The following is a 17,713-nucleotide window of genomic DNA, read 5'->3' as shown; positions in this document are numbered from 1 at the left end:
GCAAGAGCGACATCATTGATGTATACAGAGAAAAGAGTTGGCCCAAGAATTGAACCCTTTGGCATCCCCATAGAGACTACCAGAGGCCCGGACAACAGGCCATCTGATTTGACACATTGAACTCTATCAGAGAAGTAGTTGGTGAACCAGGTGAGGCAATCATTTGAGAAACCAAGGCTATTGAGTCTGCCGATAAGGATGTGGTGATTGACAGAGTCGAAGGCCTTGGCCAGGTCAATGAATACGGCAGCACAGTATTGTTTCTTATCGATGGAGGTTACGATATCGTTTAGGACCTTGAGCGTGGCTGAGGTGCACCCATGACCAGCTCTGAAACCAGATTGCATAGCGGAGAAGGTGCGGTGGGATTCGAAATGGTCGGTGATGAGTGTACTTAATATCTGGCCACTGAGTGTGTGTGTGTGTGTGTGTGTGTGTGTGTGTGTATGTGTACATACACAGATAGATAGATAGATAGATAGATCTTTCTATCTAATCTCTCTCTCTATGTATATATATATATAATGCACACAGAGTCTGGTCCGGAAGCTAATTTCCTGCAATTCCTGCAAAATACAGTTTCATGATGTGTTTTAAAAACTGTATTCTCGACATAGTTAATTTTAACATTTCTACTACTGTACATTGCTTTGTAGTTACTGTTTATACACACAGGATATGTATTTATATACTGAATTCTTGACATAGCTTGCTCTAATGGGTCTCCCAGTCGCGGCCGGCTGCGACATAGCCTGGACTCGAACCCAGAATCTCTAGTCGCACAGCTAGCACTGCGATGCTTAGACCACTGCACCATTCGGGAGGCAGATTACAGAATGTTTCTGATGAACAACACTATCATTACACACATTATACCAAATCTACATCTCTGTCATATCAAAGTGTGTAGCCAGATGTTGATGGCTAAGAAGATACCTCCAAAGGAAATAGGAGGAGGAAATAGCTAGCAAATGAAATTAACGATATCATCAGGATGGGTGATTTGGTGTACAGGGTGTTGAGTTAATTTCGTTCAGCAGACACACACTGTGCAATAATGGAGAAAGCCTCTATTGAGAAGCCGCTTGATCAATTCCTCGTTTCTGTCAAGTGCATGTTGCACAAATGTTACGGTATCTCAAATGACATACACTCTCAACCAAAGAAACTGAACAGGCAACCCCAGTCTACCCAACCCCCTCACAGTTTACGCTACCCGTTACAGCATTCGGTATCCCTATCTCTGAATGCCAGCATGCCAAATGCACTCCCCTCTGTTGCCAGCTAGGCCTCCAGACTATTACATTCTCCTCCCCTAAAAGATGGCAATTAATCCAATTAGTAATCAATCAGCCGTCCGGGCCTCATGTCTCCCCCAGGCTAATGGAGGATATGACAGCCGGGCCCTGCATTATTAATACCTCCATTTCAGGAGCCCAGGGGCCCAGAGGTGCCAGGGGCCATTGATCACCTCTACAGCAGAGCGAACCACCACACTGTGCTATGCCTGCTGGGAGATATCTGGAGGGAAGAATGATCTGAGAGATGGAGGGAGGGTGTGGAGGAGGGAAAGAGGGTTTTCCAAGACTTAAGGAGGACACTAAAGGTTTTTTTTTGGAAGGCGGGAGGAATTGCACATAAATGATAGGAGGTGAAGGTTGGAAGTGATAAAAATAGAGAATAGGAGGTGAGAGGTGAAGAGCCTGCAAGGGAAGAAGGAGGGATTTGAGGGCAGAGATGAACTGGGCACGGGGGAGGGTAAGTGCCTTTTTTCCCCTGGTTTGCATTTGCCCTTTTGCAGGTTTTACTATTATAATTTCTTCCATCCTAGCCAAATGTCCTCATCTGCTTGAATGCACCTCCCCTATATCAAGGTGGTTTGGTACTTCCCACGCTACTTCCCACGCTGTCTATTCTGCCCTCTATCCCCCATTCATAGTGACAATAGTGATAGGTGGATCGTTTGTCCAGTTCTGCAATATGCAAACTAGCAATCATACTACACATAAAATCATTCAAAGCTGCACCAATTTTCAATATAATTGGAAAGAACAGTGAAGACATGAGACACGCAGCTCCCTTATTGATCTTGTTTAGGAACAATACAATTATCCTACCTAGACTAGCCTACAACACCACCATACAATGAATAATTGCATTATTGTTTTCAAGTGAGTACAAAATTCTACTCTAGGCTGTAAACTGCAGTGCAAATGTCATTTGAATAATGCCCTGTGATTTTGAATATTTCATTCCATTTGGATCAGGGGTCTACTGAACAGTTTATAAGGTATAGAAAGGCACAGTAGCAAGCCAGTCTGGCTGTATTTTAAGTTCTGATACTGAGATGCGCGCTGTCTGTTGTGGATCATCATTCTCTCAAGTCGTCCTATAATATGCTCCCAGCAGGCCCAGTTACTCAGGAAAGATTAACGCGCGCTCTGCCTCTTCCGATATTCCTTACGCACGTAGAACCAATAAAGCTTCTATGTACCCTAAATATTTGTAATTTAACTTTTAAAATGTATTACCTTTTATGTGTGGCATAAACACATCCAGACACAATTAGGGGACGGGACGATACCAGTATCGCGATACTCGTTAGTATCGTGGCAAGGAGACAAATTGAACTTTAGGAAAACTGCCCTAATATTGGAAACAAACATCCCACTGGGCAAAAACGGGTAGAATCGACGTTGTTTCCGCTAGGGATGGGCATCAGTACTCGAATGGACGTCAAAGCTCAATCTTTAACCAGAGATCACATTTTTTTTCAGATGCTGTAAAACTATTTGGTGGAATGTGCTTTGTGGCTGCCCAAAATGGCAAGTGAAATTTTGTCTTGACAAGTTAATTTGCTTTGACTCTAGTGTTACATGTGTTCATGTGTATTTGTGGGGCACAACAAAGAAGAAACCTAGCGAAGAATCACACAGTTCTCCCTAAATTCCCTTTCCCCTCCTTGTCTCATTCACTCAATTGTGTTCCGACCGCTCCTTAAACACATGCTTACTGATTGCACACACAAGCTCCTGTTAGGCCTACAGAATGAAATGCCTATAAAAACGGATTTATCTAATGGAAAATACACAAGGTACATTCCTTGCCAAATGACAAAATTTTTATCACAAATTCAAAATGGACTGGTTGATTGAAGTAGGAAAATACAATGTGTACAAAACTTTTCCATGACGTAGACTGACCAGGTGAATCCAGGTGAAAGCCAAGATCCATTTAGAATTGTTTAGGCTTAACATAGACAGGTTTCACACTGAAAATACACAAACCTGCTCACCAAACAGATTCCATGGCCATCATTTATCACCATGCAGTATTCAATGTGGAATTGTTAATCCATTTGGGAAATTCCAAAGAACAGTTTGAATATATTAAATGGAACGTCGGTATATTGAAAATGATTTAAACTCGCCATATTGAGCCCTGTTTCAAATGATCACTCTTTGAGAATAGCTGTTCCAGACTTGAGATGTGCATCACTTCGCACTGGCATTATGTTCTATTTTATTCTGTTATTTTAGATGGGTTTTATTTACTATAAAATAGGTGTCTTGACTGTGGTAAGTGCTCCGGAGCTATGGGCTGCTATATTAACAAAGCAAAGCTATGCCATTGCAGTCATATGCTTCTACAAGCAAGCCCCACTGCTGAGGTTACTACTTTTTTGAAGATTGTGTTCCACAATATAATATAACTAGTTGACTCGTACACCCAAAAAAATCATGCGAGTACTTGAACAGTAATAAAATGTTAAATCCCTGGTGTCCATATCATTTCAACCAAGAAAATCAATGTGATCAAATAAAATGAATTTGTCACATGCTTCGTAAACAACCGGTGTAGACGAACAGTGAAATGCTTACTTACGGGTCATTTTACAACAATGCAGAGTTAAAAGGGATGACATTGAATCAACGTGGAAAACTGATTGGATTTTCAAAAAGTAATCGATGTAAGGGCATTTTGTCTTTTTTTTTTTACCCGACTTTTAACCTAAAACCATATTTGTTGTTGAATTCATGTTAGTTAACTCAACAAAATGTAAATCAAAACTACATTTTGAACTGACATCTGTGCCCAGTGGGATCATTATGTTGTCATCCAGAGTCACATGTATTTATTTCCAAGCTATAGCACACAATATTTTACATACAGCAGGTTTTTAAAGGACCAAAGAGTTTGGGCTGCTTCATGTTTTCATTTTTGCCATGGAAAAGGTATTGCGATACTGGTATCGTCACAGCTCTAGTCACAATGTTTTAACCTGATTAGGCTACTTCAAAAGTCTCCTGTAGGCTACCTGCGCACGTTCGTCCAAAATATCATTCCAGCCTCCAAACTGTGCAGATGGTGGTGTTGAAATCGCAAACCATGACATTGAAGTGGCTTTGCTTATTGCTTGTGATGCGTTGGCACAGAAACCTGTTGGTGGAAAATTTGTTTCATATATTTTATATGATTTTAAATATAGCATCAAAATGTTGAAATCTGATTTCCACCTAGCTGATCATTATCTTCAGCCGGCTATGATCGTAGTGTAAGTGTAATGAGAAAGGCAGGGAGAGTATGTGGTCGGCGAACCCTTAACCTTCTGGCCCGTAGCCCTGCTTGGCATCGACTGAGTCACAAAAGCATGCTGATGTGGCAAAGTCTATATCCACGTTAATAAACACAGGGTCGCTACAGTTAGGGGAAGGGTGTGCACATTTTTTGTTACAGTACAAGGGGAGGGTCATGTGAAAATATTTGTAATGTTGGTTGCATTTTTTTTTTTTTTTTAATGAGACCAAGTTGGACAAGTGAGGCTCAGTGCGGCCAATTCAAGCAAATTAGATGAGAAATTATTGGACAAAATCTGAACGGTAAAAACATGATCAATGCTTTATATTCTCCATATTTATGTGTGCACCAAAACCAATTCTCTCAACTTCAGTTCCAGGGCATGGTATTGTTTGTTTTAAGAAGGAAAAAAAGTAAAGACCCCATCTAGAAGTTTTTTTAATTTTGTGAAATCAATACTGCAAGTCATTCCATGTTGGGCTGGGGAAAACAAGCAAACTAAAACAACAAAACCCCTTGCTCATGCCTTCTCTTTGCCTCTACTCTGAAAAGACACATTGTGTGACAAACGAAATCAGCTGACCTTAATTTGAGCTATCCTATGTGCCAGAGGCTGCTATATTAGCTATCTAGGATGCTTGTTGTTGTCGTCTTTCAACACATGTTGACAGGGCCTCTGCGATGGTTTAGTGTGAGTCCAAAATGGCTGCTCTGTGCCAAATGTGACCACTGTGGTCTTAGGTCTTAAGTATGTGAAAAGGCGAATGAGTGGTAGAGGGTATTTGTAGTTGAGCCTGGTGATCTTAAACAAGTCTTTTGCACTGACATCAGTCCTATACAGCAAACTTCTGTTTCCCATGATTGGGAACCTTTGTCATTTGTCATGTAGACCAAAACGCATCCACTTACCGACCCACACCGTGTGAGTGAAGGTTCGCGTCTCCCTCTTCACCACATAGGTTTAGTCACTGTGGGTCATTATGCCAAGGAACCCACGCTAGCCTAGTTAATGTGGAGAATGCTGGGGTGGTTCTGGGTTTATAGCCTTATTCATGGGTGCATTAGACCACTGTTGGTTAGGCTCCTGAGTCACTCTGCAGTCTATAGCAGCTGCTGTCAGCTGTGTTAATATCCAGGGGGGTCAGGGAGACTGATGTCCTTCATCTGCTGGGCTGTGTGAGTCAGTTTAGTGAGTGGACATACTTTAGTAATCACTGAGGATGTAAGGGAGAGCTCCAGGGTCACAACCTGCAATCCGCAGCCATTTGTGTGCGACCCTGTGCGCATGAATGGATGTGCTGCGGGGGGGCGTATTTGCAGGTGCAAGACGCATCGACCACATGCTATTAGTCAGCGCTGGTCGTTAGCGATGAGCGCAAGACGCATCGACCACATGCCATTAGTCTGGAATGGATTGAAGGGAAGTTCATCTGTCACGGGTTCCCATCACTGCAAGGGGGTTTCTTTAGGAGAGATGGTAAAACCATGACGATACAGTTAGCTGACAAGGCCGGTTATAATTCAAACCCCTAGATAGTTCCAAACCGATGAGGCTCTGAAGCTCATAAACAAGCTTCACTGGAATAACCATTTGTAACAGAGTTGTTAGCAGCAACTTTATATGAAGTACTATTAGGCTGTTAGCGTTACTACTGTATGTAACAAACAACCTTCGGTGATTGACCGCTCTTTTTTTCATTAGTGTCTGTATTACACATCCATTGTAGGCTGTTTGAATAATCTAAATAATTTGGGATTGTGGGGAAACCGGCTATTTAGCTTTTTAGGGATAGGGGGCAGCATTCGGAAGTTTGGATGAAAAGCGTGCCCAGAGTAAACTGCCTGTTACTCAGGCCCAGAAGTTAGAATATGCATATAATTAGTAGATTTTGATAGAAAACACTCTAACGTTTCCAAAACTGTTACAATAATTTCTGTGAGTATAACAGAACTCATATGGCAGGTGAAAACCTGAGAAAAATCCAACCAGGAAGTGGGAATTCTGAGGTTTGTAGTTTAAGTGAATGCCTATCGAATATCCAGTGTCTGTGGGGTCAGATTGCACTTCCTAGGGCTTCCACTAGATGTCAACAATCTTTAGAAGTTGTTTCAGGCTTCTATTATGAAAGGGGAGCGAATAAGAGCACTCTAAGCAGATGGCCCAGGTGAAAGCCTTTTAGTTTAGTCACGCGCGTGGCCGTGAGCGCGAGCTCCGTTCGCTTTCCTTTCTAATGAAAACAGTATTGTCCGGTTGAAACATTATTAAATATTTATGATAAAAACACCCTAAGGATTGATTAGAATCATCGTATGACATGTTTCTACGAACTCAAATGGAACTTTTTTGACTTTTCGTTTAGACTTTGTGCCCGCGCTTTGTGCATTTGGATTACTGGACTAAACGTGCGAACAAAAAGGAGGTATTTGGACATAAAGATCAACTTTATCAAACAAAACAAACATTTATTGTCTAACATGGAGACCTGGTAGTGCCATCAGATGAAGATCATCAAAGGTAAGTGATTCATTTTAATGCTATTTCTGACTTTTGTGACACCTCTCCTTGGTTGGAAAATGGCTGTATGGTTTTTGTGGCTAGGCGCTGACCTAACATAATCGTATGGTGTGCTTTCACCGTAAAGCCTTTTTGAAATCGGACACAGCGGCTGGATTAACAAGAAGTGTATCTTTAGTCGTATGTATAACACCTGTATCTTATATCAATGTTTATGATGAGTATTTCTGTAATTTCATGTGGCTCTCTGCATTTTCACCGGATGTTTGTTTGAGACAATGCATTTCTGAACATAACACGCCAATTTCAAATGAGGTTTTTGGACATAAAGATTAACTTTATCGAACAAAACAAACATTTATTGTCTAACATGGAGTCCTGGGAGTGCCACCAGATGAAGATCATCAAAGGTTAGTGATTCATTTTAACGCTATTTCTGACTTTTGACACCTCTCCTTCTTTGGAAAATGGCTGTATGGTTTTTTTATGGCTAGGCGCTGACCTAACATAATCGCATGGGGTGCTTTCACCGTAAAGCCTTTTTCAAATCGGACACTGTAGTTGGATTAATGAGAAGTTTATCTTTAAAATGGTGTATAGTACTTGTATGTTTGAGGAAATTTAATTATGAGATTTCTGTTGTTTGAATTTGACGCCCTGCAATTTCACTGGCTGTAGGCCAGGTGTTCTGCTAGCGGAACCCCCTTCCCAGAAAGGTTAAGAAAGGGATAAGTATAGAGATAAGTTCTCACTATACTGTAGCGCCGCAGCGTCTCTGTCGCCTCACCACCTCTACCCCTGTGGAGCCCCATGCATCTGGTTCTATTTAGAGCTCATCTGCTTGTGTTATGCTGCTATGTTATGACAGTAAAGCGACTGAGGAGATTATGCTAAGTGGATGTTTGCCCCCCGCATGTCTTCCTCAGTCATGGGTCAGTGGCCCGTTGCAGTATCCTGCCGAGGCTGTGCGTTGAAAAGGCAGAGGTTATTAGCCTGTGTGTTGCAGCGCAGCTGTGCTTTGAGAATCTCCCTCCTGTTGTTTTACGTACTGGGCCATCACTGCTGCAGCGCACGGCTCATGTTGTTTGTCTTTTGTTTTTTTTCTCTCACAGGAAGTTTGCTGAGGATTGCAAAACTAATTGTGAAAAAATCTGAGGGGGGTTCAACCCCCTGACCCTCCTCCAACTGCACAACCTCTCCCCCTCCGTACTTATCAGATCAGACCCTCTGAATTCTTCACATCTGTTGGGAGGAACCAAAGATCGACTGGCCCATTTGGCGGTGTAATCCATCTGTACTGATACAGAAAGTGAGTACTGTCATCATTATTCTTCCCTCTTCATGTCTACATTTCAGACATAGAAACTTGGCTTGAAAACAAGATCCAAACATGCTGGGTGTAGTAAATGCTGACTCGTATCTAATGGGTGTTCTATAACTCAAGGGTCACAGAATGGTGTGCTATGATGCCTATAGTAGATGTTTCAATGGCCTTCCGGATAACACCCGTAGCTGCTTACGTAAGCCCTCACATCGTGAAGTGATTGTTGTCTGCCGTGGAAATGAGCCCTTCAGGACTTTCATTGAAGCCTTACCTGTACAGGCCCGGCTTTGATGGACAACCGCCCTCAATGCTTTATATAACAGCAACACAGCTGCTATTCTGTCTCTGTCACCCTTTTCACTCCCTGTTGCCCGTATTTTCAACCTTTTGACGGGACGAGGGTTCACATTGGACACCTCTGCTTTCATACCCCTTTATGTGCATTGGCTTTGTACTGATAGCGCTCTTTTGGCCGGCTATGTATACAAACACCACGGGCCATTGTGTAGCATTGTGCATCGATCAAAGTGAGTGCAAGCCAGCCACTTGCATTGTTGTCAAATATTTTAGCAGGCAAACAATGCATTAGGGTTTGGTGTGCTGGCCATGTAGAAAGAGGATATGGGTGTTGTGCTCAGTTGGTCACTGGCAGAATAGTTGGGTGTCTACACCTGGCTCTATGGTTGGACATTTTCTGCTTTTCATTATGACTGCCACAAATGGTAAAATGGGAAGGAACACCAGTCAGTGGGAGCATAGGCATGAAATGTGATCAGACGGAGCACTGAATGGAGGAATTGTCAGAGCAAACAGTGTGTGTATGTATATGAGAAGACTGTCTCGCATTGCTTTCATACCTTGACACCCACTCACTTCACAATAAAGCACTGTCCCCGTCCCACTGGCCTCACATACTGGCACAAATGTGTAAAATTCTATTCAGATCTTCCATGCATCGCTGCAAAGGTTGTTTCACTGCATTTTCTAGTGAAAGATGGTAAGAAATAAGCTCTGATTTGTAGTGTACGCTCCTTTTAATGCCTTGGTTGGCACCAGTTTATTGCCCTGTCCAAAACCTCACTACTCTATAACAGCTCATATAAGACATTCATCCAACCGTTTCCATTGCCACTGGAGGGTCTTCACTGATCTGTCTGAAAAACACTAATTTCATCCACAAAACTGAATTGCCTTTCATCCTCAAGATTCAGTTAATCTTACCAAAAACTATAAACCCGTAGCTGATATTGATGGGGGGGGTTTCATGAGAAAGTCTTCACTACGTAATTCTACATTGTGCTAAGGTGTTTTGTGGTTGTAGAATCAGTATGAAATGTGCACAAATATTTGCTAGGTAACTAGTGACCTGCTTGCTGGCTGAAATCAAACGTTATTGGTCACATACACATTTAGCAGATGTTATTGCGGGTGTAGCGAAATTATTGTGTTACTAGCTCCAACAGTGCAGAAATATATACTGTAATAATTAACAACAATACACACATCTAAAAGTAAAATAATGAAATTAAGAAATATATAAATATTAAGATGAGCAATGTCGGAGTGGCATTGACTAAAATAGTGATTCCATGTCTATGTATATAGAGCTCTGCGGTTGCGAGCGGTGCAGTTTCCATATCAGGCGGTGATGCAGCCCGACAGAATGCTCTCTATTGTGCATCTGTGAAAGTTTGTGAGGGTCATAGGAGCCAAGCCAAATTTCTTCAGCCTCCTGAGGTTGAAGTGGCGCTGTTGCGCCTTTACCACACTGTCTGTGTGGGTGGACCATTTCAGATCGTCAGTGACGTGTATGACGAGGAACTTGAAGCTTTCCACCTTCTCCACTGTGGTCCAGTCGATGTGGATCGGGCCATGCTCCCTCTGCTTTTTCCTGAAGTCCACGATCCACTCCTTCATTTTGTTGACGTTGAGGGAGACGTTATTTTCCTGGCACCACTCCGCCAGGGCCCTCACCTCCTCCCTGTAGACTGTCTCATCATTGTTGGTAATCAGGCCTACTATGGTTGTGTCGTCTGCAAACTTGATGATTGAGTTGGAGGCGTGTGTGGCCACACAGTCATGGGTGAACATGGACTACAGGAAGGGGCCGAGCACGAACCCATGTAGGGCCCCTGTGTTGAGGATCAGTGAAGTGGAGGTGTTGTTTCCTACCTTCACCACCCGGGGGTGGCCCGTCAGGAAGTCCAGGACCCAGTTGCACAGGGCGGGGTTCAGACCCAGGGCCCCGAGCTTGATGATGAGCTTGGAGGGTACTGTGGTGTTGAGTGCTGAGCTGTAGTCAATGAACAGCATTCTTATATAGGTATTCCTCTTGTCCAAATGGGATAGGGCAGTGTGCAGTGTGATGGCGATTGCATTGTCTGTGGATCTATTGGGGCGGTGAGCAAATTGAAGTGGGTCTAGGGTGTCATATATTATAATAATATAAGAAATAACACACAAAAAAACAAAATACTGCAAAGTTGCTTAGGAGCTAGAAGCAGAGCTGCCATGTCTGTCGGCGCCATCTTTCCAGTCTCAAATCAATCCATATGAAATCAAAGAGATTCTAGCAAGTTCACACACTCAATGCTGAATACTCACGCTAGCTAGTGTAGTGAAATTCTAGCTAATAGCACTAGTGAGTTTTCATGATAAGGCAGTTTCTGTTCTGCTGTGACTAGTGCGCTGAGTTTTGCAGCACAGCTGACTGCTCTCTGTGGCGTTATGGCGTTGGCCAAATGTTACAAAGTAGCGAGGCACAGTGCCGGCTGTCAGTCAGACGCAATCTGATTTCTTAAAATAGTCCCATAACTTTGGTGCTGTACAACTTCATCAGCAAGCTGGCAAACTACCTACTCTAATGGCCATTCAAACAGAGTAGCACTAGTTGGCTCAGCTGATCGAGCATGGTTTGCTGTAGTAGCCACTGCATCATAGGTTCAGAGAGTGGAGAATTATGAACTAGTGTTAGGCGGATGAGCAAAATCATGGTTCTTACAGATGAGTTCCACGTTTGTTTAGACTGATGGCTCCTGGTAACTGTGTGTCACGTTAGAATGACGGCATCTTACGTGACAAAATGCTGGAGGGTGTTCACCTCAATTAGGTAATTCTAATTCAGTTGGGTGCAAACTAAGTTCTGACACCAGTCCAAACCAGTAGTACCTCAATAAGTGTGCTGCCAGTAGTTCCCAAAAGTTCCTTAGCCAGTTTGCCTTTGCCAACCGTTCTGAACTCCTGCCGCCGTTCACACTTGGTTTCCAGGGCTCAAGCTTAAACCTTCTACCGATGCTATTTTCTCCCTTCTTTCCTTCCTTGCTTCCTCGCTTCCTTGCTTCCTCGCTTCCTTCCTTCCTTCCTTCCTTGCTTCCTTCCTTGCTTCCTTTTCCCCACAGCCATCTTCCTCAATGTTAAAGGAGGGCATCGCCACACATGAATGTGCTGTGACAAATTGGCTTGGGGACAAGGCAGATGGTGACTGGGAGGGGACTGGTTGTCACGCCGTTTGCCATGGTGACATGAATTGATCTCGCGGAGCGGCACACATGCTCTGCTTGTGTAATCCTGACTTGCTACCCCCCTGCATACACACTTTCTCACACACACCCCTCCCTGCCTACTTTACCTCCCCATTACTATCAATGATGTGTGCAGTGGATGCACGCGTAACATGTCACAGGCTTCTGCTCCGCTCCCTTTGAAAAGAAGTGAGTTGCAAGGAGGGATTTGACAGAGACAAGAGTCAGACTAATGGCAGGCCTAGGAGTCTCTGGGGTTTATAGGAATATAGGCACTGTACATGTCAGGATGTCAGCAACGAGATGTTCTGTTTACACAGTTGCCGTTGTTGACGTTTGAGCAATGAGTTTGTGTCTGAATGCCCGAAGTCCCTGTGGACACTATTCAAATAAATCCATGTTGCTTACTTTTGATTTATGCATCAATGTTTTGATTACAGATGTAGCTCTCGCATTTTATTAAATCGACAGACTTCTACCTGAAAGGAGTTTTTCTCTGTTCATTGATACGATTTGCATTTGATCATCTCAAACCGTAGCATTGTGGGTGGGTGGCTAGCTTAGGATAATTGTGGGCTTTGGCTCTTTTCACCTGGAGCATGATGGGATAACTTTCCCACGATGACTTAATATTCTGTGAATACACTGCGTTAAGCTCCGGATATTGATCCATAGATCATTGCATCTTGTGGGACTTTCCCCTAAGCATCTGTGGGATTTTCTATTTGGGAATGCTAATGCCCCCCAACCTCGGCTGGTCCTTAGAGACCATGGGAGGCAACACGGTGGAGATGAGTGAGAAAGAAATGAGCTAGGCTAGAAAAGCGTTCACAATATCTCTTCTGTGTGTTCTTCCTCTCAAGGAATTAAATAGCGATGAAGCTAAAACTTTAATAACTGTATTGTTTGCATTTTAATATAGGCCAATAGGGAAGATGGGCCATGTAGATATGTTCATATTGAAACATATCCTCTTGTTTATGTTCCTAACTTGTTTGATAAGATTAGTACAGATTTTCTCAGGGGACCCCACATGGGGCCCTGACCCCAAGTTTCGGAACCACTGTACTGACCTCTCGCTTTGCTTGCTTCCGTTCTGTCTGTCTCCTCTGCTTCCTCCTGCAAGCATTGCAGCCTGCCTCAGCCTCACCACTGAGCGCCACATCACTGTCTATCTCAGTAGCCTACTCTCTGTAAAGAAAAGTTATTATGAGAACTTAGTAGCGTATTTTTTTTATCCTGCTGAGGTAGGCTCCATTTATTGTTAGCTTCTTACTTCATCCTTCTAGCTTGCTAAGTAATACTAGCCAGACCAGAGCCCTTCAACGTTACTTAAATAAAAGCCTCTGCTGGCAGCTAGCCACCTGACTGACATACAGTGCCTTAAGAAAATATTCACACCCCTCCCACATTTTGTTGTGTTACAGCCTTTAAAATTCATTACATTTGTATTTTTTGTCGCTGGCTTACACACAATACCCCATAATGTCAAAGTGGAAATACACTGAATAAAAATATAAATGCAACATGTAAAGTGTTGGTCCCATATTTCATGAGCTGAAATTAAAGATACCCGAAATGTTCTATACGCATAAAAAGCTTATCTCTCAAATTTTGGGAACACATTTGTTTACATCCCTGTGCCAAGATAATCCAGCCACCTGACAGGTGTGGCATATCAAGAAGCTGATTAAATAGCATGATCATTACAGAGGTGCACCTTGTGCTGGGGACAATAAAAGGCCACTCTAAAATGTGCAGTTTTGATACACAACACAATGCCACAGATGTCTCAATTTTGAGGGAGCGTGCAATTGGCATGATGACTACAGGAATGTCCACCAGAGCTGTTGCAAAATAATTGAATGTTAATTTCTCTACCATATGCCGCCTCCTTGGCCCCATGTTGCAAGGATCTGTATACAATTCCTGGAAGCTGAAAATGTCCCAGTTCTTCCATGGCCTGCATGCTCACCAGACATGTCACATATTGAGCATGTTTGGAATGCTCTGGATCAACGTGTACTACAGCGTGTTACAGTTCCCGCCAATATCCGGAAACTTCGCACAGCCATTAAAGAGGAGTGGGACAACATTCCATAGGCCACAATCAACAGCCTGATCAACTCTATGCGAAGGAAATGTGTTGCACTGCATGAAGCAAATGGTGGTCACACCAGATATTGACGGATCCACGCCCATACCTTTTTTTTAAGTTATCTGTGACCAGCAGATGGATATCTGTATTCCCAGTCAAGATAAATCCATAGATTAGGGCCTAATTAATTTATTTAAATTGACTGATATCTTTATATGAACTGTAACTCATTAAAATCTTTGAAATTGTTACATGTTGGGTTTTAAATATTTTTGCTCATTATGTTTTTTTTATTTATTTTTACAAATAAAAATGAAAAGCTGAAATGTCTTGCGTCAATAAGTATTCAGCCCCTTTGTTAGGAGGGTGTTCACCTCCTAACAAAGCCTAAATACTCCATGTTCAGGAGTAAAAATGTGCTTAACAAGTCACATAATAAGTTGCATGGACTCACTCTGTGTGCAAATATATTGTATTAACATGATTTTTGAATGACTGCCTCATCTCTGTACCCCAAACATACAATTACAGTGCATTCAGAAAGTATTCAGACCCCTTCCCTTTTTCCACATTTTATTACGTTACAACCTTATTCTAAGTGCATTAATAAATACAAATTATCATCAATCTACACACAAAATCCCATAATGACAAAGCAAAAACAGCGTAAAAACTCAAATAGTTTATTTACATAAGTATTCAGACCCTTTGCTATGAGATTCGAAATTGAGCTTAGGTGCATCCTGTTTCCATTGATCATCCTTGAGATGTTTCTACAACTTGATTGGAGTCCACCTGTGGTCATTTCAATTTATTGGACATGATTTGGAAAGGCACACACCTGTCTATATAAGGTCCCACTGTTGACAGTGCATGTCAGAGCAGAAACCGAGCCAGCAAGTTGAAGGAATTGTCCGTGGAGCTCAGAGACAGGATTGTATCAAGGCACAGATCTGGGGAAGGGTAGAAAAACAATTCTGCAGCATTGAAGGTCCCCAAGAACACAGTGGCCTCCATCATTCTTAAATGGAAGAAGTTTGGAACCAACAAGACTTTCCTAGAGCTGGCCGCCCAGGCCAAACTGAGCAATCGGGGGAGAAGGACCTTGGGTTAGGGAGGTGACCAAGGACCCGCTGGTCACTCTTGACAAAGCTCCAGCGTTCCTCTGTCGAGATGGCAGAACCTTCCAGAAAGACAACCATCTCTGCAGCACTCCACCAATCAGGCCTTTATGGTAGAGTGGCCAGGCGGAAGCCACTCCTCAGTAAAAGGCACAACAGCCACTTGTAGTTTGCCAACAGGCACCTAAAGGACTCTCAGACCATGAGAAACAAGATTCTCTGGTCTGATGAAACCAACTTTTTGGACTGAATGCCAAGCGTCACATCTGGAGGAAACCTGGCACCATCCCTACGGTGAAGCATGGTGGTGGCAGCATCATGCTGTGAGGATGTTTTTCAGAGGCAGGAACTGGGAGACTAGTCAGGATCGAGGTAAAGATGAACGGAGCAAAGTACAGAGAGATCCTTGATGAAAAACTGCTCCAGAGTGCTCAGGACCTCAGACTGGGGTGAAGGTTCACCTTCCAACAGGACAACGACCCTAAGCACACAGCCAAGACAATGCAGGATTGGCTTCAGGACAAGTCCTGGACCGAGCCAAAGCCTGGACTTGAACCCGATCGAACGAATGGCACCTATTAGTAGATGGGTAAAAAAAAAAAAAAATCAGACATTGAATATCCCTTTAAGCATGGTGAAGTTATTAATTACACTTTGGATGGTATATCAACACACCCAGTCACAACAAAGATACAGGCGTCCTTCCTAACTCAGTTGCCGGAGAGGAAGGAAACAACTCAGGGATTTCACCATGGGGTCAATGGTGACTTTAAATCAGTTACAGAGTTGAATGGCTGTAATCGGAGAAAACTGAGGATGGATCAACAACGTTGTAGTTACTCCACAATACTAACCTAATTGACAGAGTGAAAAGAAGGAAGCCTGTACAGAATAAACATTTTCCCAAACATGCATCCTGTTTAAAACAAGGCACTAAAGTAATACTGCAAAAATGTACCAAAGCAATTAACTTTTTGTCCTGAATACAAGGTGTTATGTTTGGGGCAAATCCAATGCAACACATTACTGAGTACCACTCTCAATATTTTCAAGCATAGTGGTGGATGCATCATGTTATGGGTATGCTTGTAATCGTTAAGGACTGGGAGTTTTCATGATAAAATAGAAATGGAATGCAGCTAAGAACAGGCCAAATCCAAGTGGAAAATCTGGTTCAGTCTTCTTTCTACCAGACTGGTGGAGATGAATTCACCTTTCAGCGGGACAATAAACTATAAGGCCACATTTACACTGGAGTTGCTTACCAAAAAGACAATGAATGTTTCTGAATGGCAGAGTTAGTTTTGACTTAAATCTGCTTGAAAATCTATGGCAAGACCTTAAAGTGGTTGTCTAGCTCTTAGAGACCTACCCAGAAAGACTTACAGCCGTAATCGCTGCCAACGGTGCTTCTACAAAGTATATACTCAGGGGTGTGAATACTTAAATTAGATATTTCTGTATTTCATTTTCAATAAATTTGGTAAAATTTTCATTATGGGGTATTGTGTGTAAAAAAAAAAAAAAACAATGAAAAAAATAATCATACATTTTGAATTCGGGCTGTAACACAACAAAATGTGGAATAAGTAAAATAACTCAGGCCCTCGGCCTGTGTTGCGAGAGGGTGGAGTTAGCCATTTGAGAGAGTGGTGAATGTGTTGTTAAAAAGGCAAATCAGGGGGATGCAGGTGATCATAACGAACAAACCACTGTTCATAATTCCACTTGTTCGCAAAGGCAGGTGCGATTTAGAGTAGTCAAATAAAGAATTTAAGCGTCCTGAGCTTTGATGAATGCTAGGAGCAATATTTAGATGTTGACCCGTAATTTATTTTCTTTATTGTGTACAACATATATATTTGTATTTATATATATATATTTGTATATTATTTCATTACAAATTACAAAAAAATATTGAGGTCTGGCCCTCGGTATCCTCATATGTAGTTACGGACATGCTCTGCTTTTGTACTTTGCTGAGTTCGAAGTAACATGGAATGATAAAGGAGACAAATTAATGATGCAACTTCTTCATCCAGTTAACGTTCCTCTGAAAAAATATGAACTTCACACAGCATGGAATTTTTTATGAGGTGTCCTCTCAGACACTCCAGGCAGTAGGGTTCGATCCAAATCTCTCTCTCTCTCTCACTCACTCACTCACTCACTCACTCACTCACTCACTCACTCACTCACTCACTCACTCACTCACTCACTCACTCACTCACTCACTCACTCACTCACTCACACACACACACACACACACACACACACACACACACACACACACACACACACACACACACACACACACACACACACACACACACACACACACACACACACACACACACACACACACCCTTAAGTACTTAAGCTGTGAGGAGACAAGCAGCACTCCCTCTGTGATAACAGCTCTACTGTCAGCACATACTATCTGCAGACCTTACTCCCCCAAACGCTAGGACTCTCTCACTCCATAAAATCTAGCCAAATGAAAGCTGCAGGCCGAGACATGTAAATAAATCCTCTCACCAAAGTGGAAGAGAAATG

The 17,713-nt window shown here is 42.6% G+C and overlaps 1 protein-coding gene across 6 annotated transcripts in view; it reads left to right on the top strand.

Annotated features, from left to right (window-relative positions):
- Positions 1-17,713, top strand: part of LOC115176735 (semaphorin-6D) — a 152,038-nt gene that overhangs the window by 63,279 nt on the left and 71,046 nt on the right. For 5 of the 6 annotated variants that reach the window (XM_029736979.1, XM_029736972.1, XM_029736973.1 and 2 more), the window contains one exon: positions 8,206-8,402. The exons of the other annotated variant lie outside the window; for it this stretch is intronic. The gene's annotated coding sequence lies outside the window, so the exon portion shown is untranslated. The remainder of the gene's footprint in view (positions 1-8,205; positions 8,403-17,713) is intronic. 6 annotated transcript variants of the gene reach the window in all.

This window comes from Salmo trutta, chromosome 37 (genome assembly GCF_901001165.1).
Source record: "Salmo trutta chromosome 37, fSalTru1.1, whole genome shotgun sequence".
Classification (NCBI taxonomy): Eukaryota; Metazoa; Chordata; class Actinopteri; order Salmoniformes; family Salmonidae; genus Salmo; species Salmo trutta.
The sequence above is the reverse complement of the archived record's forward strand: the minus strand, read 5'-3'. Positions and strand labels throughout refer to the sequence as shown.